This window comes from Schistocerca gregaria, chromosome X (genome assembly GCF_023897955.1).
Source record: "Schistocerca gregaria isolate iqSchGreg1 chromosome X, iqSchGreg1.2, whole genome shotgun sequence".
In the NCBI taxonomy this organism is placed as follows: Eukaryota; Metazoa; Arthropoda; class Insecta; order Orthoptera; family Acrididae; genus Schistocerca; species Schistocerca gregaria.
The window spans coordinates 73023105-73036259 of NC_064931.1; the positions used below are offsets into that span (position 1 = coordinate 73023105).

Consider the following 13155-nt stretch of genomic DNA (forward strand, 5'->3'; position numbering starts at 1 on the left):
AGGGACCTTGTCGTCCTGTAACTTGGCAGGAACAAACACTGAACAATGGGATAGACCTGATCACTAGAGACCGGATTATATGCATCATAAAACCATAAAATATGCCTGCAAATATGCACGAAAAATGCTTAAAAATGAAAAGTGCTAAAATATGCAACATCAAATAATAAAAAAAACATGGTAGTTACTGCGTGCATTATACGTCAAAGTCGAACCTGTGTGTATCAATTACGAAGAAGCAATCGGTGCATTTAGAACGCACATATAATTTTCTGAATACTTTCTGGTAGCGGTTACGAAGGGGGTCTTTCTGGGATTATTTTCTAAGAATCTGCAAAATGGGGACGCATACCGTCTTTCAAGACTTGTTCTTTCTTTGCTTTTGTTGTCGGTTACAAGCCGATGCGATGCGAGTGAGTTGCAGCGAAACAATCAATATGTACAGGACCAACTTCGAGATATATCGCACGCTGAGGAGCAAGCTCAAATGCTCCGTAATATTTTATTTAAAAACAACACACAATCGTAGATTTTTTGAACAGCATTAACTTTTAATTAATACTTTTGGACCAAAACATCATTTACAATTTTATATTTTTCTACTATTGTAAACATAAACGAGGAAGTGCTGTTCCAAATGTTCGGTAGTAAGATTATGTCTTTCATCTCGCAAAACATTTTTATAAACTGGGCAGTATCTGAATTTGGGTGCTATGTTGGCACTTACTCTTTATCCGTCTCATTAATAAAACTAACAATGGTTCAAAGCCTGTGTTATTGTTTAAAATGTTTTCTAATTTTCCTTAAGTTTTATTGGGAATACCTCCGGCAATGAGGAGTCCACTAGAATAATTTTATTCATTAGTTGAATAGATTCATTCAGCGTCAAACGTTGAGTTTCAAGCTTTTTTAATACTTGCGGGTAAGTGGGAAAAATGAGTGATAATCACAGCAGTGTCTTTTTTTAATACTGGAATCATTAAAAGCTTCCTTGCACTGACAAACTGCCAAAGCATCTGCACTACAGATGTCGTTTACTACTCCTCTAATGGCCTCGAAATGTTCACTGTAAAATAACGCAGCTTCGACCCACGTACCCCAACGAGTTACCATTGATTCGGGAGGTAAAGGCACATTTGGTAGTTTTTCTCTCTAGTTCCTGATGCGAGCAGGAGCCTTTAGAAACACTCACTTTCTTTATGGATGAAATCAGTTTATTTACATTCAGAAACGTGTAACGTACTTCTTCAGCAAGGTGATGTACTCCATGAGCAAAGCACGTCACTCGGAGGGATTTTCCTGCTTTGATCATAAAAGAAGCAGCATCTGAAATGAACACAAACACCCTTTCATGTGCAGAAGATCCTGGAAATATTTTTCTAATACCCTCATTCACAAATCTGGGCAATAGTAGAATGATTTACTTCTTCTTAAGTTCTTTGCAGGCATTTAAATAGGAAGAAACACCAACAATTAAATTTGCAATGTAACGGCCACAAGTATCTGTAGTTTCGTCAATTGAAATCCAGATAATGCTGTCCTTCAGTTCACTGCGTATTTCTTCCAGAACATTTAGGTAGATTCTCGGTATGTAATTTTTACGCGATGTTGATTCATCTGGTACATTTTGATTTAAGCAATATTTGCGCAGGAAGCATATGAGGATAGGATTTGTAAGTTTGTGAAGAGGAATATTGCTTGCAATGAACGCTTCACGTAGATCCATGTTAAACCGACTTTTCTGGTTACCTTTGGACAAATCCCTGCTATTGCAACTTTCTGTTGTTAGAAGTTGTTGTCGTGGTCATTTCTTCTGCATTCATGAGATTTGAAGACATGTTCTGACATGCTGGTCTATTTGAAACATTTTTTTGCACGAAAGTTTTTCTCGCAAACTCGACAATATAAAACAATTTCATCATATGTAAATGTTCCGGGATGGTCAGCTATCGACGAAACGATGTTTCTTTTTTCGGGCGACGTAGCGCACAACACGTTACACACTACACGTCATAAACATGTTCAACTGCGTACAAGCAAACAAAGCTAAACTGGAACAATGGACGTGCGCCTAAAATCTTGCGTATTTTAATTTAATCGTTGCCGACGCGTACGGTATGACAGCGGAGGGGGTTACCCGGGCACGCGCGCACAGGAGCATCGACTCTGTCTGTCTATTTCTGTTCCTCTTCTGTAATAATTTCTCTAGGCAGTGGCCTTTCGGGTAGCGATTGCACGCAATGCTAGGCCGCGGTCAATCAGTGAGACATCAAAACTAAATCGAGATAGAGACCACCCGTCTAATTTTTTAAAATATTGTGTACCTAGACCAAAAATATGCATCGTCACTAGATTTTAGTTAAAATATGCAATAACCGGTGAAAAGGAGCCAAATATGCAACATGCAAATGCATATAATCCGGTCTCTAATGATCACATAATCCTTGGCAGTAATGTGACCTCGCAGAATCACCATGTAGCTCATGGAATACCACGATATGGCTGCCCAAAACATCATCTAACCCCCGCCATTTTGCACCTTTGGCAGCAAGCAGTCTGCATCGCAATCTCGAGACTGCATGCGCCATCCGTATTTCTGCCAGAAGTTGGAGACGTGTGAAACAAGACTCACACTACAAAATTATTTTCTTCTATTGTTCCAAATATCAGGTTTTATGGCTTCCGCATCACGTTTTCCTGTTACGTTCATTTTCAGCATTGAGATGTATAGGAACGCCAGCTCGCTCTGCACTTCTCAGTTTATGGATCTCTCTTCTTGTTGTTTTGGTGCCAGGATTTCCGAGGGCTACATTCAGTTCTGTAGTGACTTTTGCAGGTGTCCTCTTTATTTTTAATCACAATCTTCTTGAATGACTGTCTGTCACGATTACTCAACACTCACTTTCGTTCGCTTTGTGATTCAGTGGATTATTTTTTTCCTCTTTCCCTGTATGTGGTAAAGTCTTCTATATAGTGCCTCCTGAAACCCCAAACACTTTGCCTACCTTGGTTATGGAATCACGCACCATAGGAAAAATTTGCCAGGCTCGCATTCACTCAGCTCCGACACAATGCAGTCACATCTACACAAAACACTGTTCTGACCACGACTGACATTTGCTACTTATTGAGGGCTTTGGACAGTTATCGCTAATCGTGAAATATATCAGGACGGGTTGGCTAGAATCCGCATTTATATTCGAGCGCTCATTTCCCTCTGTGTTTTAAATACACTGGCAATTAAATTGCTATACCACGAAGATGACGTGCTACAGACCCGAAATTTAACCGACAGGAAGAAGATAATGTGATATGGAAATTAGCTTTTCAGAGCATTCACACAAGGTTGGCGCCGGTGGCTACACCTACAACGTGCTGACATGAGAAACGTTTCCAACCGATTTCTCATACACAAACAGCAGTTGATCGGCGTTGCCTAGTGAAACGTTGTTGTGATGCCTCGTGTAAGTAGGAGAAATGCGTACCATCACATTTCCAACTTTGATAAAGGTCGGGTTGTAGCCTATCGCAATTGCGGTTTGTCTTGTCGCGACTTTGCTGCTCGCGTTGGTCGAGATCCAATGACTGTTAGCAGAATATGGAATTGGTAGGTTCAGGAGGGTAATACCGAACGCCATGCTGGATCCCAGCGGCCTCGTATCACTAGCAGCCGAGATGACAGGCATCTTATCCGCATGGCTGTAACGGATCGTGCAGCCACGTCTCGATCCCTGAGTCAACAGATAGGGACGTTTTCAAGACAACAACCATCTGCACGAACCGTTCGACGACGTTTGCACCAGCATGGACTACCAGCTCGGAGACCATGGCTGCGGTTAGCCTTGACGCTGCATCACAGGCAGGAGCGCCTGCGATGGTGTACTCAACGACGAACCTAGGTGCACAAATGGCAAAACGTTATTTTTTCGGATGAATCCAGGTTCTGTTTACAGCATCATGATCGTCGCATCCGTGTATGGCGACATCGCGGTGAACGCATATTGGAAGCGTGTATTCGTCATCGCCATACTGGCTTATCACCCGGCGTGATGGTATGGGGTGCCATTGGTTACACGTCTCGGTCACCTCTTGTTCGCACTGACGGCACTTTGAACAGTGGACGTTACATTTCAGATGAGTTACGAGCCGTGGCTCTACCCTTCATTCGATCCCTGCGAAACCGTACATTTCAGCAGGATAACGCACGACCGCATGTTGCAGGTCCTGTACGGGCCTTTCTGGATACAGAAAAAGTTCGACTGCTGCCCTGTCCGCACATTCTCCAGATATCTCACCAATTGAAAATGTCTGGTCAATGGTGGCCGAGCAACTGGCTCGTCACAATACGCCAGTCACTACTCTTGATGAACTGTGGTATCGTGTTCAAGCTGCATGGGTATCTGTACCTGTACACGCCATCCAAGCTCTGTTTAACTCAATGCCCAGGCGTATCAAGGCCGTTATTACGGCCAGAGGTGGTTGTTCTGGGTACTGAAAAAAAAAGTTCAAATGGCTCTGAGCACTAAGGGACTTAACATCTTAGGTCATCAATCCCCTAGAACTTAGAACTACTGAAGCGTAACTAACCTAAGGACATCACACACATCCATGCCCGAGGCAGGATTCGAATCTGCAACCGTTGCAGTCCCGCGGTTCCGGACTGAAGGGCCTAGAACCTCACGGCCAGCGCGGCCGGCTTCTGGGTACTGATTTCTCAGGATCTATCCGCCTAAATTGCGTGAAAATGTAATCACATGTCAGTTCTGGTATAATATATTTGTCCAATGAGTACCCGTTTATCATCTGCATTTCTTCTTGGTGTAGCAATTTTAATGGCCCGTAGTGTATTTTTATGGAACCCTTGTATGTATGTGCTTCCACTTGCGAGAGATTCTGTAGTGGATTGTCACTAGTACTTACCTAGAGTTTCGGGGATAAAATAGTTACTGTAGCATAGTTTCTGATTTGTTTTATTAGAGGAAGAGGGGCCCACATTTTGGATGGCTGTTTTGTAACGATACTTAGCTTAAATGAACTGTCTCGAATCTGTGAACGACAAGAAAGCAATAGGAAGGGAGAAAGATTAGGGATTACGGTCCCGTGGCCGACTACCCCGTTTGAGATTGAACACATGATTGGTTTGGGAGAAATAGAGAACAAAGGAACGTCCGTGTCTTTTTCAAACGGATTGTACCGGTATCGGCATTCAGCGGGTTAGAGAAATCGTAGCAAACCTAAGTCTTAACGCGAAGGCGGGGATCTGAACCCGTTACACGAGGCCAGCAGCTTGATCACTGCACCACCTAGTCCAGTAAACAGCTCCTAGCAGTGTGTTTATGTACCATATACACTGATGAGCTAAAGCATTATGATTCCTTATCCTAACGAAATTTTATGTAGTCCGGCGGCGTCGCAGGCATGTGTTGCGGTAAAAAAAGTATTTGAGCAGAGCATAGAATCATCTTAGAGGCAGTACAGCCTACAAATACAGAAATCCGCGAATATAAGCGACTTGTACAAAGGCCAGGCTATAATGGCCCAATCCTGGGAAAGTGCATTTTAGAAATGGCCAAGATGATCATTAGTACGCCTGTCGCTGTGGTAGGCATCCACGGAAAACGGTTGAAGGTCTGTGAAAGTGTGAGTAGGCGACAATGCGTCAGTTGCTCACTCCTCGTCACACAACGGGCAGGTCGGAGGCTTGCCCGCTCTGTAAAGCAGGATGCTTGGTGATCTGTATCTGATGTGACGACAGAGTACGATTCTGCTTAAGGTAAAAATAGCACGTTGTTGAACATACGTCTTCGCAGCAGACGACTCTTATGGGTTCAATTTTGACACAATGACATCGTCAAGTTACAATTGAAGTGATCGCGGGATCATCGAGGTTGGACCACGGATCAGAGGAAACATGTAGCCTGGTCTACCCGATCTGAGTCCGACGGAACTTATCTCGGACGTTATCGGGCACAATCACCGCTCTCACCAACTATTCACCCGTAGCTGCGTGACCTGTGCGTGGACATCTGGTGCCACATACCTCCCTCGAATGTATAACCCACAGAAGCGCTGCTGTATTGCGTACCAAAGATAGTCCAACACAGGGAAGGAGGGATAGAAGATTTCGAAGGAAAGATTCCAGTTTTCGGCCGCCTTCACTTTCCACTATGAAACATAGAAGCATCGTGCACAAACTGGGCACTTTAGAAGACCTAATATGCTTTATTTTATTATCACTAGGACTGTAAATGACGAGTGTTACACAAATCATTAGATACTCTAATACCTGTGACGACGGCAACACATTTATATTTCTAACGGAAATCGATTTAAATGCACTTTGCTATGCCGGTATATTATTACATTTATAGTACGTTTCCTATGTATATTCAGCTGCAACGTATAATTTAGAGATCTTGTTATTTGGAAGATACCATACAGAAACAGAATCACTCATCAAACTACGATCTATAAAAAAACTCGCTTTTACGTGTGTCTACGAAAAATAACCGTGAATAGCATCACACGGTTTGGCACCGTTCATTTAAGTTTAAGTGGTTCATGATCTGAAAGATTTATTTTCTACAGTATGGAAAAGACTTCCAGAAGTCACGCTAATTTCTAAACCAGTGTACTGAATTCGAGAGAGGCACTTTCTAATATTTGCAGTGTTCAGTTAGGCTAATTAATTAAAAATTAATACCTAATGCGAATCATTTAGTCAGCGTCGTTGTCTAATCAAACCACTGAGTTGCTTAATATCTACTTGTATTGATGCTGATATATGTAAACGACGCATATGTTGGTATCAGGCAGCGGTAAAGAAGCTTTAAGCACACACACACCGATTAGCCGGAAAATGAGAACGTCTGCACCATAGGAATGAGCGCCTCTCGGTCAGGTGAAGGGCACGAGCCACGAAACAAAAGATATATAGCACGTCCTGACGATACACAGGAATCGCCCATTGAACATAGAATTGCGAAAGCTGCTGACTTATACAACTTCGACAAAGACGTAACAATGAAAGGGAGTTGCACGAGAGTTGAAACACGCTTCCTGTTACATCACGCCGATGGCGATGTTAGGACACACCGTCTCTGTGGAGATATATTGCTAGACACGCGCCATCGGACGTTCACTCGCAAGTGGAAGGAGTACTGTGCTACACAGTGATTTAATATGGATCTCTCTCTGACATGCGGTTGTTACGCAAGTAATCATGAACTGCGTATATATTACTGATGGTCAGTATAGTAGTTCTTCAGAGACGGCTTAGGACTTTGAAGAACAGTTGAACTGAATGGATAGCGTCCTGAAAAGAGGTTATAAAATGAACATCGACGATAGTAAAACAAGGGGACGGCAATGTAGTGGAATTACTGAGAGAATTAGATTAGGAAACGAAAAACTAAAAGTAATAGATGATGTTAGCTATGTGGTATGCAAAACGACTGGTGTTAGTCTAAGTAAAGAGGCTATAAAGACAAGAAAAGACTTTCTGAAAAGAGAAAATTGTTAAATAAATTTAAACGTTAGGAAGTCGTTTATGAAGGTACTAGTCTCGAATGTAGCCTTGTACAGAAGTGAAACGTGAACAACAAACAGTTCAGACGAGAAGAGAATGAAAGTTTATGAAATGTGCTAGTACAGAAGAATGCTGAAGATTAGGTGGCTAGAGTGAATAACTAATCAGGAGGTACTGAACCGAATTACAAAGAAAAGAAATTTTTCGCGTAACCTGATTAAAAGAAGTCATAGGTTGATAGAACGCATCCTGAGGCATGAAGTAATCGTAAACTTGGTACTCGAGGGAAGAGTGGGAGGTACAAATTCGAAAGGAAGAGCTAAGCTCGAATGCAGTAAGCAGGTTCAAATGGATGTAGGCGTAAGTAGTTATTCAAAATGTTCAAATGTGTGTCAGTTTCTAGGGGACCAAAATGATGAGGTCATCGCTCCCTAGATTTACACACTACTTTAACTTATGCTAAGAACAACACATACACACCCGTGCCCTAGGGAGGACTCGAACCTCCGGCAGGAGGGGCCGCGCAATCCCTGACATAAGGCCTCTAACCGCGCGGCTGCACTAGCAGCAAAAGATGAAGAGACTTGCGCAGGATAGACTAGCGTACAGATCAGCATCGGACCAATCCTTTTGGTCGATAACCACAACAAAAACAGAAAAGAAAAAAAAAAGCTGCATCACGCCATGCTGGTGTCTTTCCTGTACACATGGCGTCTTCCATAATATGAATTATTCACTTCATTAGGCCAGAAATGAGCTCAATTGGTTTGAGGGGCATTTCGGTGAAATACTATTTGACGCTTGGTGCACAAATTTCCGGATATTTTCGGTTTTGTACTCACCGTCTAAATGTCATTAATGACAACTACGTGACCTGGAAGAGGACATCTGATGTCATCTATCAACGGCGACATCCCGAGGACTTTTGTAACTACGAATTGTGTCTGTTTTGTGAAGCAAATACGGTACGAATGTAGTCACACAGTTTTAATTATTACCGGATAACATATAGTTACTCAATTTATCTTTTGTTAGTTTGCAGGTAGATGTCTGGTAAACAGCAAAATTGTCACGTCACAGTACCTAAGTAAGTCACTAGAAGCGCAAACAGAAAATGCCGCACCCCCTTAATGTAAGTCGAAATGTGTCAGTGGCCAGGACCACCGGTCGTCTGGTTCAAGTCTTCTGTTGACACCACTTTGGCTACTTGCTTGTCTATGAGGATGAAATGGTGATTGAGGTAACAGAAACCCAGTCCCCGCGCGGAGAAAATCGCCGATCCGGCAACGAGTGGGGTAGCTCAATGGTTAGCACACTGGGCTCACATTGGAGGGGCCGACGGCTGGAACTCCCGTCCGGCCATCCTGATTTAGATTGTCCTTGATTCCCATAAATCGCTTAAGGAAATGCCGAGATGGTTCCTTCGAAAGGTCACGGCCGCTTTCCTTCTCCATCAATCCCTAATCCGAGCTTGTTCTCCGTCTCTGATGACTTCGTTGTCGACGGGACATTAAGTAATAATCTCATACTCCTCTACCAATCCTGCCGGGAATCTTACTCAGGTCCCTCGCATGCACTCTGCCGCGCTCACGACTCCACTGTGGAGGCGGGCTGTGTAACTGGAGTAACGTGCAGTAATTCGTTTTGTGCACCTGAAGGGGAGCATCGCTGCGACAATCCATTTTGAGCTGGTGAAAGTGCAGTTGAAATGTTCAGTTGTGTCTGGAAAATCCAGATGGCAAAAGTCATCCGGATTGACCTACCATAGCTGCATCATTTCCGCTGCTCCCGAAAACGAATTACCGGTCGAACTCCACTTTGTAAGCGGCGTGCGCCATTTTGTTTGTCCTCCCTTACAGGCATGCTACGTAACTGTGGCGCGTGTACTTCAATCTGCACCGTCACTGCTAGTGTGTTCTTGCAAACTAAAAAAAGAAATAACTACGTAGTTTTATTTTTTCGCGGTGATAATTGAGACCAGATGACAACCTACTTAACTCATAAAGCCACATCAGTTTTTCCAATTAAATTTGCCAACGTTCCACACACTTTCCCCTCCCCTAATTGAGATACCACTAAACAGTATCAACCTCTTCAGGCCTGGTAAACGAAGCATCACTGACGCCTAGATATGCTTACTGGAGCCAACAATATACTGCAACTCTGCCGCGAGGTTTGATGCTCCACACAGCCGACAGACTGACCGCTGTCTCTTCCTTTGCTAATTGTGTCAGTATGGAAGGGCATATTATAAGCACGCCGTGATCCAGAGTCGCTACTTTCCCCTCAGTTAGCTCGTCAACATCATCAGTAGGCTAGGTGAACCTTTCTCCAGTCCTGTAAAAAATGGCTCTGGGCACTATGGGACTTAACATCTGTGGTCATCAGTCCCCTAGAACTTAGAACTACTTAAACCTAACTAACCTAAGGACATCACACAAATCTATGCCCGAGGCAGGATTCGAACCTGCGACCGTAGCGGTCACCGGTTCCAGACTGAAGCGCCTAGAACCGCACGGCCACACCGGCCGGCACTCCAGTCCTCCGCTATGGAAAAGTTAGCGGTAGTATCTGGGATCAAACCCAAATGTTTCTCGTGGCAATCAGACAGGCTCACAGCGCACCTACGATCACTGTAATATTGAAGTATGTGATACATACCGAAGAGCCAAAGAATCTGGCATACCTGCCTAATAGGGTGTGGGCACCTACGAGCACACAGATGTGCAGCAGCACGACGTGGCATGGACTCGACTAATGTCTGAAGTAGTGCTGGAGGGAATTGACACCGTGAATCCTGCAGGGCTGTCCATAAATCCGGAAGAATACGACGGGGTGGCCAGTGGAAGTTTTTACACTCAGAAGAGTGTTTCTGGAACCACTCTGTGGCAATTCTGGATGTGAGGGGTTTCGCACTGTACTACTGGAATTGTCCAAGTCCGTCGGAATGCACAATGGACTTGAAAGGATGCAGGTGATCAGACAGGATGCTTACGAACGTGTCACCTGTCACAGTCGTATCTAGACGTATCAGGGGTCTAATATAGCGCCAACTGTACTCGTCCCACACCATTACAGAGCGTCCGTCACCTTGAACAGTCCCCTGCTGGCATGCAGGGTCCATGGATTCGTGAGGTTGTCTCCATACCCGCACACGTCCATCCGCTAGATACAATTTAAAACGAGACTCGTCCGACCAGGCAATATGTTTTCAGGTATCAACAGTCCGGTGTCGCTGTTGACGGTCCCAGGCGAGACATATGGTGGTGGTTAGTGTTTAACGTCCCGTCGACAACGAGGTCATTAGAGACGGAGCGCAAGCTCGGTGTAGGGAAGGATTGGGAAGGAAATCGGCCGTGCCCTTTCAAAGGAACCATCCCGGCATTTGCCTGAAACGATTTAGGGAAATCACGGAAAACCTAAATCAGGATGGCCGGAGACGGGATTCAACCGTTGTCCTCCCGAATGCGAGTCCAGTATGCTAACCACTGCGCCACCTCGCTCGGTGGCGAGACATAAAGCATTGTGTCGAGCAGTCATCAAGGATACACGATTGGGCCTTCAGCTCCGAAAGCCCAGATCGATTATGTTTCGTTGAATGATTCGCACGCTTACACTTGCTGATGGACCAGCATCAAAATCTGCAGCAATTTGCGGAAGAGTTGCACTTCCGTCGCGTGGAAAGATTGCAGGATCTTTTTCCGGCCGCAGCGATGTCGGAGATATGTTGTTTTAACGGTTTCCTGATATTCACGGTACACTCACGAAACGGTCGTAAGGGAAAATCCCCACCTCATCGCCACCTCGGAGCTCTGTGCCCCATCGCTCGTGTGTTCAAACTCACTTAAATGTTGATAACCTGCCACTGGAGCAGCAATAACCGATCTAACAACTGCGCAAGCCACTTGTCGTCTTATATAGGCGTTGCCGACCGCAGCGCCGTATTCTGCCTGTCTACATATCTCTGTATTTGAATACGTATGCTTATACCAGTTTGTTTGGCGCTTCAGTGTATCTGGCTACTGCACAGTTCGAAGACCTGAGCACGTACTGACCTGTCGTTCGGCTGTAAGCACTGATTTTGCTGAGTAACGTGCCAACGCAGTACCCTCTGTATTCACTTAGTATGCTGAGCAACATTTACCGCCATGTAGGAGTCCTCTCATCACTATCAGACTGGATCACACAACTGCATGGCGGTATTTTGATGCCAGTACACGTCACATCTTCGTCCGTTTCCCATCTTCGTCCGTTTGTATACCTTTTGACAGTGCAAAGTGTACGGAATAAGTAAATTTGAACATACCTCCGGAAATCTTAACTGTTTCGAGCACTGGCTATTATAGGTCACAATGGCTGCAATTCTATAAATAACAAATTGAAAATATAATTGTAAGCGAATGGCTTGTTTCGGCAGCGCAAGGGCGTCAGTAAAACGCTCAAGTAGCCCCTTTGTGAACGAGGGCGGCAATGAATATGCGTTACTTTTGGTTAGCATTCCACAAATGCCCAACTGATTTTCTAGAAATGTCCTAATTAATTATCCATGTAAAATGCCCTTTATCTTCCTTGTGATATGCTTATGTTCCCTTAAATCGATAATCGTACAATATTAACCTCTCGACCGTTTTATATACATTGGCAGTATCGCTACGTCCTTCATGAGGTTTACACCCGAGAAGGATCTGAAGAATGCTATTTTATACCGATATAGATTGCAGTATACAGCAAGTTATTTTATTTACAATCCGCGGGCAAGCTAACGCACATCGTCATTGGCCCTGATTACAAAAGCTAAACATGCCCTAGAAATAATTACAAAGCAAGGTAGTACATCATCAGTGCCCACAAATACAGAACAAAATAACACAGAAACAATTAAAAATCAGTATCACGTGTCACCATGTGAAAAAAATATATAGATCTCACCGTGTACACCACCAAAATAGGTGCAAAGTAATATCTGTTCCTGGGTTTGGTTCCGGCATTCTCACAGTATCAATTGCTGGCCACCCAAAATGCAACACCCAGAGGTAAGCATCCAAATCAAGTGAAATCGGCAGCTTGCGTTTACGGCGACGAGAGATGCGCACGATTAGCGTTTCAGCGCAGGCGCGCATCACGGGCGCAAGTAGCGCCATCTGCTAGCGGGGGAGCAGACGGCCCTTTGGACGTAACGGAATTGTTCATTCGTGCGGTTGTTTTGCGTAAGCAGCTTCGGTATGCCTCGTAGAAAACAGCGAGCATCTTTCAAACACGTTTCAGCGTTCGACCGAGAAAGAAAATTGCCTATAGGGATTGCAGATTATCCTTCAGACAAATCATGTCGGACGGAACCGAGCAACTGTGATCTGTAATCGCCGGATGCAGGAGGGAACGACGAACCTACGGGGCGAATTGAACCCATCTCGTTGCACCACTACACGTGATGTTGTGTCCACAGTGGTGATGGATCGCTCTGTCATAACAAAAACCATATTACAACAATTCGGCCTGTTGCATAACAAGCAGTGTCCGTGCGTACCATTTGACGTCGTTTGCAGCTGGACTGTCCGCTGGGTTCAAATGGCTCTGAGCACTACGGGACTTAACTGCTGTGGTCATCAGTCCCCTAGAACTGAGAACTA

At 44.4% G+C, this 13155-nt stretch overlaps 1 protein-coding gene across 1 annotated transcript in view; it reads right to left on the reverse strand.

Moving 5' to 3' along the window:
• The window catches only part of LOC126298634 (uncharacterized), a 210460-nt gene that overhangs the window by 93222 nt on the left and 104083 nt on the right, over window positions 1-13155 (reverse strand). The window lies entirely within an intron of this gene.